The sequence below is a fragment of the Phodopus roborovskii genome, unplaced genomic scaffold, assembly GCF_943737965.1.
Source record: "Phodopus roborovskii unplaced genomic scaffold, PHOROB, whole genome shotgun sequence".
Classification (NCBI taxonomy): domain Eukaryota; kingdom Metazoa; phylum Chordata; class Mammalia; order Rodentia; family Cricetidae; genus Phodopus; species Phodopus roborovskii.
Genome location: NW_026126485.1, coordinates 418,106 through 431,442, shown reverse-complemented (window position 1 = coordinate 431,442; position 13,337 = coordinate 418,106). Strand labels below are relative to the sequence as shown.

Here is a 13,337-nt window from a genome sequence, read left to right as displayed (position 1 = left end):
AGAGTTTTCAATATCCTTATAAAATTATAGTTCATAGAAAGCTCTACCCACTGCTTTTTGGATTTGCACCTCATGCTAGCTGACCTCAGAAGCAAGTCACTGACATTGTGATTTGGGGACATTCATCTCAGATAGCAGATGTTACTTAATAGTACAGATGTTTATAATGTATATGAGTTACAAATGACTCCATGAGACTGAAGAACCCCTTTGTTCATCACTCCTCTCTCACTAAAACAGGATTCCAGGAGATTGGTGCAGTGCTTAGCTGTGGATTTATGCTTCTGTTTTCATCAGCTACTGGATGAAAGCTCTAGGATGGCATTTAAGGTAATCATCCTTGAGAATCTCTGCATAATTCCCTAGTGCTAGATTTTTCTTTAAACCTATAATGGCTTCCTCTACTGATGTGTCTCTTTTCTTGCTCTCCTCTATTTATCTCCCCACTCAATCTTCCTGATCCCTCATGTTCTCTCCAACTCTTCCACCCTCCTCTTTCTTCTACCTCCCTGCCCCCTCCATGTTCTCAATTTGTTCAGGGGCTTTTATCCCTTTTACCTTCACTGGGGGACCATGTATATCTCTCTTATGGTCTTCCTTGTTTCCTAGCTTCTGACCATGGTGGGAAAACCAACAGAAATAGCTGACCTGAGCAAGTGGGAACTCATGGACCTCAGTCAGACAGCTGGGGAACCAAACCAGACCCCATGAACGTGTCAGCAAGGAGGATTGGCAGTCTGTGGGGCCTCTGGCCATGGAACCAGGATATATCCCTGGTAAACAAACAGACTTCAGAAGCCCATTCTCTTTGGAGGGATACTCTCTCAGCCTGGATATGCAGGAGAGGGCCTAGGCCTTACCCGAAATAACTTGACAGATTTTGATGATTCCTCATGGAAGGGCTCACTCTTCCTGGGGAGCATATGGGAGATGGGATGGGGGCCTGTGGTAGGGGCATCAGAGGATGGGAGGGAAAGGAAACTAGGATTGATATGTAAAATAAGACGATTTATAATAAAATAAAAAGTATTTTAAAAATGAAGTGAAATGGACATGGAGAGAATACCTGAAAAAGATGTTTTGAAAATAAACTGACATGAAAGGCAAAAAATTAACATGATAATTCATTTTAGGGAAGAAACATTTAAGTATTGAACATTATAAAGAAATTATATGTAAATGTATTGTGAAACTGTGACCAGCCTGTTAAAGATGAAGATATTCTAAAAAGACACTTAGGACTTTCAATATGACTATCAGATTATTGAAACATGGACCCTAAAGAAATGGGAACTTCTCCAGAATCCCATGCTATGGGAAAGAAAAGGCAACCACATTAAAAAAGAACTTTTCTGCAGGAAAGAGATTTCACAAAGTTCTAACAACTTGACAGAGTACCTTCCAGGATGAAAAAGAAGCCCAGACAATTATGGGCACAACTTGACCAGGACTAGTCCAATGTGTGTACTCTTGACCCACGAAGTGTTGATCTCCCTTATGAACTGACTTGGGGGGGTACACTGGCATTCTTTGCCCCCGTTTCTAATATGGCTATATTGAATAAATCTCCTTTTTCTGCTTTTCATTTTTAATTTGGCCCTTTTAATTGGTTTATTGAGGAGAGGTGGATAGATCTGACTTAGGTGTTTTTTTGAACCTTTGAGAGTGGTTGCAATTAGGTGTCTGGTTTTGTCTTTCAGTGTTCTTTTGTTGAACAGTATTGAGCTATTTTTGTAAAACAGAGAAACTAGTGACTCCAGTGGTAAAGCAGAGATCTCATGAAGCCACTGAGAACCTGACCATAACTCAAGGCCAGGGACTGTAGGGAAAGAGAGATAGTGCTCCATCATTCCTCCAGTCAGAGGTTCAGGGAGACATGGTTAGGTCTCCTTTACTTTTCCCCTGCTGTGACATGTTTAGGGCCTATCAGCTCTAGGAGGGAGCCTGGTTTGACTTTTTAGAGAGAGGAGTGTCTTAAAATGACAGACATAATCTAACAGTAATGCTACTTGTCAATGTGATGTTCTTTTGAGTAAATATGGAGTTCTGTTGAGTTATTTGAGAAATCCATGACATGACAGAAGTTTGTAGCTCTAGTTTCAGTTGAATCCTTTGGAACAGAGAGACACGTGTACTGAGAGATCTGCCATAATTTATGTAACCATTGAAATATTAAATTCTTACTAGTTTTGTATGAAATATCTCAAATGCTTTCGTTAAACAAACTTAAAATGTGAAATTAGATAAGTTGCTTTCTGATTGGCATGTACCTTTTATAAAACTACTTGTTTCACTCATTTCCTGCTTATTTTATCTTAATATTGAGACACAGTCCCTTTTACCCATGAATAATTCATAATACACATATGCTCTTCTAATAAAAAAATAAATCCTTAATAGAAAAATTTCTAAAAGACAACATTCAAATATGAACTACATGTGAACAAGATGTACATGGTACTTACATTTAGTGAACATACTTTCATTTATCCCTTATTCCCCTTTCATTTCAGGCTATACTAAAACTCAGGGAACTCAAAAGACCAGAGTTTTGCTAAAATACTCATCTTTTATTTAAGCTGAGACCATTTACTCTTTGTCCAAACAGATACTGTCAAAGGTAGATTATACATGAGGTTTTTAGAACTGGAATCTGAGCAGCTTCTAGGCATATTGATATCTTCCTGACACCTCCACTGGCATGACAGATTATGCATAAAGTACATTTTTACAAAATTAACAAGACCATGACAATTCATACTGTTCCTCTCAAAGCAGTAAGTTTCCAAATGTTCTCTTTTCTACCTTGACACACTTCCCAAATGACAGATTTAAAGTAGGACCCAACAGGGTTTTGTGTCTTGCTTTGGAAATCATTTTGCTGAGGTCTTAGAAATACAAGAAATATTTTGGTGCCTTTGCTTCGGTTTGCAGTTTAACTTTCAACCTGATCACCATTGATTTAAACAAGGCTAACCCCAGAACCCTAGAAAGAGATGCTGGCACCCAACTGTGCACTCACCAGCAGAAATAGTATATTTCAGAGCAATACTTTTGCCTTGGGGTTGTATTCTTGTACCTATAGGTTGAAAATGGCAGAAAGGCTTGGATCACACACACACACACACACACACACACACACACACACACACACACACACACACTCCAAAACAATAATAAAATCACTTTTATGAGCTTTACTCTTTTGGTGAAGTAATCAATGGAGAAATAAGGAGGCCTGCAGAGACTCACTGCCAATATAGGAAGGGCCAGTCACAATAGTGATTGATAGCGTCAGGAGACATCTGTTACAACTAGTACAACTTGCTGAACTGCAACTGTCAATAAGAGTTACACAAAATCTGACTGATTTTCAACTTGAAATCAACTTCTTATGTTTTTGTCTGTGAGCCTAGCCTTTAATGACTGAGCCATCTCTCCATCCCCAAATCAACTTCTTGTATGGAACAATCTGCCATTTTATGTTCAAAATCCATCAGCTGCACAAGGAGAGCAAACCTGGAGGACCTGTTACTATTTGCACTGCCCTCTGATTGTTGCAACATATTTTTCCAAGTGTCTCACTGTGTTGGCCAGACCTAGAGAGCACCTGCTTTGTTCTTACCTCTAGATGTCCTGTTCACAGAACCATATACATCCTAAGAGAAGAAAGATTCACTCACACTTGAAGGCCAGTGTATCAGATAAACCATACCATATGACTAAAACAGAACATTCATTCTATCATCTCTCTGTGCCACTGTGATTCCAAAATAACCAACAAAGAATTTTCAAGTTCATTTCCATGCAACAGGTGTGATTCCTTACTAGAAGTAGTTATATGTGATCTAAATGGACTGTTTTTGGATTGAATGAGTGGACATTTCAAGAAACAGTCACATGAGCTGCTGCAGGGAAATGGCTGAGCACTACACCAAGATCTATGTTCACTTGATTATGTGGATTTATTATGTAAACATAGAACGAAAATATGACTCTTCTAAGAGACCTTTCCACAATGTAAGGAGGAGCTGAGACCTCTAAATCTGCTGAGTGCCTGTCTTATTTTCCTGGCTGTCATATATTTAATGTTTTCCACAAATTGTTAATATTTACCATTATTATTCAGAGGAATTTACCAGTAGCAAAACACGTTTACTAACAACCATAAAATGGGAGTTCTCTCCTAACTCAAGTTTTGATGGATGGATGGAATCATTCAAACCAAATAACAATAATAATGATGATGATGGTGATGATGATGATGTCATTGAAAGAATCCCCACCAGATTTCTTCAAATGTAAATGAAGATGGTTCCCCTCCTCCAATCAGAGCCTGCTGTAGAAAGTCTTTTATCCAATACCATGTTAAAATCCTCATGAAAGGGCATTCTTGAAATGCTCCCAACTCTACAAATGTCATTGGGAACCATACTTTCAACTTCAAACTATGGTTAAAAGCTCATCCTCTGCATTCTTTTCCAGATTGCATGCATGTGCACAAATGGAGTTCAAAGATACTTTATCAGTACTGTAGCAACTACATGCTGAAAAACACGCTGCTCATTGAGAAAGAATGTCCAGGTTGTAGGAACGGAATGAAGCACTTAAGAGAAAATGATCAGTTATGGAATGTTCTGTGCATAAGTATGTTCATTAATTAAGAAGTGAACTGAAATTACTAATGAATTTCATAATGACCACCAACCAGCTGCCAGTTGGCTGCCTCTTGGTGACAGATGGTAGTGACTGATCTGCACTAGATTTGACCTAAAGATAGCCGAACATTTATTAAATTGCAGTCCCAAATAAAATGCCTTGCACTGTAGCATTTTATCATGATAGTTCACAGGAAGATGCTCTGAGGGCATTCCTGATCTGTCACCATGTTGCAGACAATGGATTATATCACAGCCACAAATAAACAGATTGGTAAAGAATGTCTCTAAAACATCTTCAGAGATAAAAGAAAATAAAAAGAGAGAAAGAAAAGAAAATAACACATCAACTTGGATGAGTGTTCTTCAGTAAAATGCGTCTGTTGGTACCCATCTGATTTCCCCTTCACATTCTAAGAACACCCTCCCCTTTCAAATCGGGGAATTTTCACTTAGACAGCATCTGAGAAACAATGGTTGTTCAGGTTCTGCTGCACCTTTCAACACAGCCTCAGAATGGAGAGTACTTCTGCACACTGGCTCCAGAAACTGCCTGCAAAAGGCTAACACATAAACAAGCCAGCAGAATAAGTACAGAGTCCCAGGCACTGTCATTAGACAGTGTCCTCAGTTGTTTGAGCAACTGAAAACATTAACCTTAGCTATGCATTTGGGTAATAAAGCTCATAAAGACAAATGTCATTCCAAATAAGACATATGGAAAATAAATGTTGGGGTGTTTCAGGTTTATTCACCTCTTGCTACAAAACTTGCTTCATGTTAGCCAAAAGTCAGGTAGCTTTTGTCCTCTACAACATAATAGTTGCATTTTATCACAAAAAAAAATACATTCAAACAGCAACAGTATTTTAAATAGCTTTTCTTATTATTAGAGTTATTATTTTATGCATTTCTAACAATGATGTTAAATAAAGTTCCTCTATTATGCTAATATTATCTTTAACATATACTGCTTTGGTAGAATGAGCCTGGATGATAGAGCAGTCAGTGCCTGGGTGTCCACTGAAAGACCCCAAATGCTAAAGAACAATGAGTGAATAGAAATTGTTCCTCAGAGCTATATCACGGATGAAGTTTTTGTTTTTTGGGTTTTTGGGTTTTTTTTTTTTTGTTTGTTTGTTTATTTTTTGTTTTTTGTTTTGTATTCTCACTGTTAATCTTAGAACTGCACTCACATTCTGCATATCATCCATAGCCTACCTCTACTTTCTACATATTATGAGCATGATACTAACTTTAACCCATAATGAAGAATTTATACCCATCAAAGATGTGACATTTTTTCCTATAGCTTTTTAAAACTTTGTCATGTCACCCTGAATATTTGTGACCACTTTGAGAATTAACAGAGATAGCCAATTAAAACATTTGGGTCCATTGATTATGACTTAATAAGGTCACTTATCTCTAAAATATCAACAGATTAAGTGACTTATCCAAGATCATATATGGATGTAGGGGTCTAGAACCAAAGATTGGTACTGTCCACAGGATTGAGTGTGCATAGTACCAAGAACATCAGAAGTGTATGAGCTGGCTTTTTGAAGCCCACTCCATATGGTGGGACGCCTTACTCAGTCTTGATGCAGGGAGAGGGGTCCTTTCTCAATTGAATGTGCCAGGCCTCATTGACACCCCCCATGGGAGCCTTTATCCTTTCTAAGGAGTGGATGGAGATGGGCTGGGGGGAGATGGGGAGGATGGGTAGAAGGAGAGGGAGAGGGAACTGTGGTTGGTATGTAAATAAATAACAAACTAAAATATTAAAAATATAATTAGAAACCAACCACAAGAAATATGCAAATGTTAATATTTCCCATAAGCTTGCTACAGGCTTGCACTAGACTTAATGTTTCTTCACTGTGTCCATACTGTCTCTTATCTAATCTTGCTCGGGTTTTTGTCTTTAACTAAATTCATTTTCATCTTAACATATTTCTTTTTTTCCCTTGGTTTTTTGAGACAGAATTTTTCTCTGCCTTTGTGTTGTTTGGAGCCTGCCCTAGATCTAGCTCTGTAGACCTGGTTAGCCTCTAAATGACAGAATCCACCTGCCTCTGCCTCCCAAGTGTTGAGATTAAAGGCCAGTTTCTTGATGCCCTTCTGCTTTTGAGTTTTTTGTTGTGGGCTTTAATGGTCTCTTGCCTAAACTTGTTTTCAGCTCTGCTTTTCTTCAGTTAGTGATTTGCAGGTTGCATACATCATGAGAATAACCATCATTGTGAATGAGTGAATGAACTGCCAACAAACTTAACTGAAAGTCCACACAGGTACTCACAGCAAAGAGTGGAGAAGCTGAGGTTAGGAGGGCACCAATAGCAAGAATAGCAGGAAAGTTTTAAAAACTAATGGAGTGGATCCTCTCCATCTGCTATGTATGTAGTGGCTCTTTTTCTTAAGTGACTGACAGGCAGGTAGTGGATAGAGTATGCAAATACTAGACAAAAGGCTGGTTCACATCCAAGATAGGATGAAGGAAAATGGCATGAGATTTCATCATAATGTTCATAAAATTAGCATATATTTTCAAGCTTATGAATTATTTATTTCTAGAATTTTCCATTCAACATTTTAAGATTAGGGTTGACAATGAGTATCTGAAACTATAGAGAGTGAAGAGAGAGAGAGAAATGGAGAACTATTGTGATAATAAACTAGAGATACAATAAAGAGCCTGGAATGGAATGGTAATAGATCTAGATATTGAGTGGTAGAGGAGAAAAAAATGGGGGTAAAGCAACACTACTTCAGAAATAAGTCTGCGATAAGGCCTGTGTGCCAAGAAGGGTGCCATAGTTGATGTTCTAAAGGCTAGAAGAGAGGCACAAGCAAAGGCGAGTCTAGGGTGTTTGCTAGGTCCGGGGTTACACATGGCTCTATGAGACAGGTTGAAGTATTAAACTTTATCTTAAGGACACAAAAAAGCAAATGATATTTGACTTATGTTTAGGAAATGCTGCATAGGGAGTCTCCAACTTGAACTTATTATTGGCTAAAGAAATACATGAGCCACCTTTCAAAATATTCTTATTTCTTATATAAATTTTACTATATATTATTTAGTCTTTTGGAAGAAAAAAAATGAATAAACATTTGATAACCCTTGATAATTTAAACCTCTTCTAGAATCTGTGGCAAATAGTGTGAATATTGGTTGAGGTACAAATATATGGAATATATTATAGTAGGTAGTCAATAAAATGTCAAAATTCATGCTGGGGAGATGGATCAGCTGATAAAGTACCTGTTGTCCTGGCCTAATTATGAAGACTTGAGTTCAGATCCCCAGCACTCATAAAACAAGACAAAAAAATAAAAAATAAGTTCAGCACCCTGTGCCCATGTGCTGAGGAGGTGGAGACAGGAGGGTCCTTCAGGTTCTCCTGCTGGTCATTCTAGTTCAATCAGAAAACTCCAGGATCAGTGAAAGACCCTGTCTCAAAAAATAAGGAGGTCATTTAGTCTGATTCCATGTCCTAGCGATTGTGAAGGTGAGCAAGTACCTCTGCAATAGGATATGGAGTCCTTTGGGCATAGGCTACGAAGTCATATAATTGGATCATATTGGAGATTTACTTTTAACTTTTTTGAGAATTTTTCCCCAGGATTTTCCATAGTGGCTATACCAGTTGGCAATGACAGTGAATAAGGGTTCCCCTTCCTTCAGATCCTAGACAGCATTTTGTTGTCAGTTGTCTTCTTTGCCTTAGTCATACAAGTGGGGTAATATGAAAATATGTTACATACACTCAATGAAATTCTACTCAAGTGTTAAGACAGATAAAGTCATCAAATTTACATATAAATAGATGGACTAAAAATTTTTATGTTGAGTGAGGTAATCAAGACTTAGAAAGGTAAATGCCTATGTTCTCCTAGCTCCAAATATTTAGACATGAGAATATATCCTGAAGAAATCACAGAAACCAGGAAAGTACAAGGAGACTGTGGATTAGGGTGAGGAAGTCCTAGAGAGAAAGATAGTAGTACATGAGAGAAAAATGGAGAAAATGACGGAGAGAATTGAAATAGAGAATGGAAAAAAGGAAATACAGAAAGAGGGGTATAAATAACACTAAGGATGTTTGAAAAGATCATGGGGAAACATTTTACATTTAAATAAAATACATACATACACACATACATACATACATACATACATACATACATACATACATACATATTATAACACTTAGCAAAATTCCATTGCCAAGCATAGGCCAGGGGAATTTGGGACTCCAAAAGTAATATAAGCTATTGCTATCACCCTGTTTGCCTCCAAGAAGATGAAGTTAAGTCTTTATTGCTGAGGATAACACACATTTTGGACACAGGACTTTGCAGAATGAGCTGGAACTGACCTGTGTAGTGGGATATTCACTTTGTCTCCTTCTGTGGCACTGACCACGCCCATTGGTGGGTGGAGCCAGGGGCGGAAGTGATCTGTGGAAGGAGGACTGAGGAGAAGCCTGGGAACGCTCTCTTGCTGGAGAGTCGTGGAGAGGAGAACATCCAGCCTGCTGGTGTTAATCTGTCAGATTATAAATTACTTCTCCCTGAATAAACATCTATTGGGCCTATTTGTTTATCCTGATCCTTATTTAACTGCAATAGACCTGGAAGTCTCCTCCATAAAGACTATACTACTCGGAGTTCTATGAAAAAAAAAAAAAAAAAAAAAAAAAAAAACAACCAACATTTCTACTACCCAGCTATAAAAACCTATCACGCACAAAGGCCAGCATGGAAATATCTGCATGGTGCAATAATGGAACTTATATACTGGAGATAACCAACAGTCTTCTAATTGAATTTAAGGCCTCATCAGTAGGAAAGAATTCAGTCTATTTCTTTAAACCTAGCCAATTACCTGTAGCTGGTGGAGGTCATAGACCCTACAAGACCCACTATGGCCACTCTCTCAAACCAGTACAATGTCTAACTGTATCATAATATTCAATTATTAAGTCCACAAGCAAGAGTAGTTCTTCCCAATCAAATAAGCTTGTTTTTGAAGCAGACATCATCAGAGAAATCTGCAACTGGTCAAAATGTGGGGAACATCAGACAGGAAGGTGCACAACCCCTATAGGTATATTGCAACCTAACAACTACAGTTAAGGCACAAGGACCATTATAGGAGAGAAGACCGAAAGAGGATGATGATGATGATGATGATTTTGGTTTTTTGAAACTGAGTTTCTCTATACCTTTGGAACCTGTCCTGGAATTAATTCACTTTGTAGAGCAGACTGGCCTGGAACTCAGATATTCACCTTCCTCTGCCTCCTAAGTGATGGATTAAGGGTGTATGCCACACCGACCTGGAAAGGAGGAAAGATTATAAAAGCCAGAGGACCAAAATGTCTGCTACCAGACAGTATATTCTAAATTTGACAGGGAGTTATGTCTATGAAATCTCAGTAATATGGTTACATAAATAAATGCACAATGACACCAATTGACAGACCAACATAGATAAGGGAAATCTCACAAGGCTCTATCCCTAGAAAAAGAGCTTCAGGCACTTAATGACTACTAAGGTGGGAGAATTCAGTGTTTTCCAGGGAAGAGGCACTTGATAAGACATATAATCCCAAATAGTCACTCCTACATAAATATCCTTATGAATACAATAAAATGGACTGGGCGATATTACAGATACATACATAAATAATGATGACTAAAGAAGAGGTTACAAATTTGAGATGGAGCCAGAGAACACAGGAGAAGTTGGGGGGGGTAGAGGGAGAGAGTGGGAAAAATGTAGCTACAGTACACATGTATGAAATTCTCAAAAAAATGCAGAAAGCAATTGAGAAAGACATGTGGCATCAACTTCTGGCATCTTACCACATATGCACATGTACATGGGGACATGCAAACATACCTACACATACACTAAAATGAATTATTTAAATTATTTTTTGGAAAAGAGTGTCACTGGAATCACTTAAATGTTCACTAATATACTCAAATTTCTCACTGTACATATCAATTTTAAATGGCAAGTCAAAATCTGCTTTTCTCCTTTTTTGGAGTATTATTAACTAGGCAGGAAACCTAGCAGTTTTCTTATCAGACAAAAAAAATGTATGAATAGAGATGAAAGCTATAGCCAAAATGATATGACTTTATTTGAATTACATTATACAAACAAAGCATGCCAATCCATCAGCTTCATGTTACCGGCCTGTTACCCCTGGTAACAGATATTTCCTTCATTTTTAATAATACCAAATCTCAAGTAAATATCACAACATGAGAAACAGATGTTAAAATGTGATACTTAAGGTCATTTCATCGCATGCCTGTTCATTCTTTAGTGCCTGGTAACATAGACTTGGTTGCAGGGATTAAAATATTAACTATGTGCATGACACAAACAGAAATCTGCCTTTAAACTAGCATAGTAATTAGTGAGGGAACAAGTTTCCATGCATAATTCTCATTTTTACATAAAATTTTATTTCATACCAATAACAAAGATAAAAGATACATTCAAATTATTTCAAATATTTTATATATAGTACCCCTCCCTGTATCATACATCTTTAAATTTATTAAAGAAACATCTTTGTCTTAAATATAAAATCTTGTTATTGTGATATTATAAATTATAATTTTAAAAGCCTTAAGTACCTAACTAAATAAAAATTTAAAATCTCACCATGATACTCTGAAAGTACTTTTAATATAAATTTAGTTTCAACTATTTTTATATCCACATCAAAATCTATATTTACTTGAAGAAAATTTGAAGATCAATGCATGAAGTGTTTTCTGTTACTCATCTGTAGGATCATATTTAAATCCAGTAGATGATTCCCTGATATGGATATGCTATAATTTATTCAACTAATCACTGATTTCTGTGCATTTAAATTGCCTCCAATGCTTTCCTTTTATAAATATTATGGCAATGAACAAATATGTAACTTAATCTTTTTACAAATTCTTGATTATTTGCCGGGTATAAATTCCAAGAAGTGAAATCTCAGGGTCAAATGTATGCATGTTAAAAATTGGAATACATAACTGCTAAATTACATTCCTACTAGAGGTAAGTGGATGGCACTTTTCTGTCAAAATGCTTATCCAGTTTCCTACTAACTTTCTTAATTATAAGATTCTGGGTTCTCCTTCAAATTTTAATATCTTTAAAATCAGGTCACATTTTATAATTTGATTCAATAGCTGGTAGTATTTTTTTCTTCCTTCTGAGTGATGCTTATGAAGTACTGATGCACAATACTATCCATGTTTTCAATTCTAAATAAATTTAAACTTGCCTCCTTATATTATGGACATTAAGTAAACACATAGAAGCATTTTTTCCACAATCGTTTTCATCACTGGCTACCATTAGCATAATTTCTTAATTTTAATGTGAGAAATACCTATATTTTAACTTACTATATTTCATTGAAACATTTAATAAAAGTAACCTTCAAAAGCTTTTCAAGTGATTATCCATTTACTCTAACAATATTTGTACTCATATATTGAAATAATTTAAAACTTATTTTAACATTAGATATCTCTGTCAGTTCACTGTCTTAAACACAAGGATTTATTAGCTATCCATTGACTGATTATGGCAATAAAGGCAGATTTTGGAATGAGTTAAGGTTTGAAAATCATACTTTAGTGTGCCTAAAACAAATTTATACACTTGGTTAACTAACTACCAATCTACAACTATTTGGGTTCCTTGAGTAATCATCGCTCTGTTGCAGTATATACCATAGGAACCAGCAACCCAGAAGTGAGTATTCTTCTTTGCTAATGAGCATTCTCCTGATCCTCTGTAATTTGAGAGAAGAAACAACTGCAAAATGTGAGAAATTCTGCCTGCTGCACTAGTCAACAAAATCCCAATGAGTTTACTGAGAGCAAAGGATGGGCATGCAAAGCAAAGAGCAGATATGTGCCCCATCCAGCTCATCAACTGAGTCTACATTTCTTTATTTTACAGTCTCCAAATCCAAGTAATGCTTTCAACCACTGCTGTAATAAAGTAGTTTAACAAACAACTATTTTATGCTCAGCATTAATGACAGGCAGATGAGTAAGACCACTTGCCTCAGAACACCAGAAGTGAGGAGTATGGATATGTCATACCAAGTGCTATAGAATCCAGTTTTTTTCCTATTGATGCACACTGGATATTGGACATGCACAAGAAAAACACTGGAGTGGAGAAACAAAAGGAAGTTGGAAAGGGCAAGGAAACCACAAGGGGAGACTGATTGGTTGGCTGATACATGGTACAGGAATGGGGACTGGGAACGCCTAATTACCATGTGATGGAAGATGAGAGTGAAATCGTCCAAGGACACATCTGGACAAACAGAAGGAATCAGCTGGAAGTTATCACAAGGAAGTTGAATGGGGACTTGACCTTTGAACGTAGAGAAAAGTACAAGGTGAATTCTGGGCCACTTATCTTTTGTGTTGCCTATGTGCTTGTCAGAATGTGATGGCTATTTACTGACAAAAAGGAACACCCAAGAAAGGGAAAGAAATTCTGGGTTAATGTTGAATCTGAGCTGCTATCCTGGGGCTTTGTGTCCAAACTGAACTTAGATAGGTATATGTCTGAAATTTGTGGTGAGCTATTACATATAATAGTACATTATTTTAGTTGATTTGCTT

At 36.9% G+C, this 13,337-nt stretch overlaps 1 protein-coding gene across 1 annotated transcript in view; it reads right to left on the bottom strand.

The window, feature by feature from the left end:
* LOC127229944 (succinate--hydroxymethylglutarate CoA-transferase-like) overlaps nt 1-13,337 on the bottom strand; it is a 536,724-nt gene that overhangs the window by 145,055 nt on the left and 378,332 nt on the right. The window lies entirely within an intron of this gene.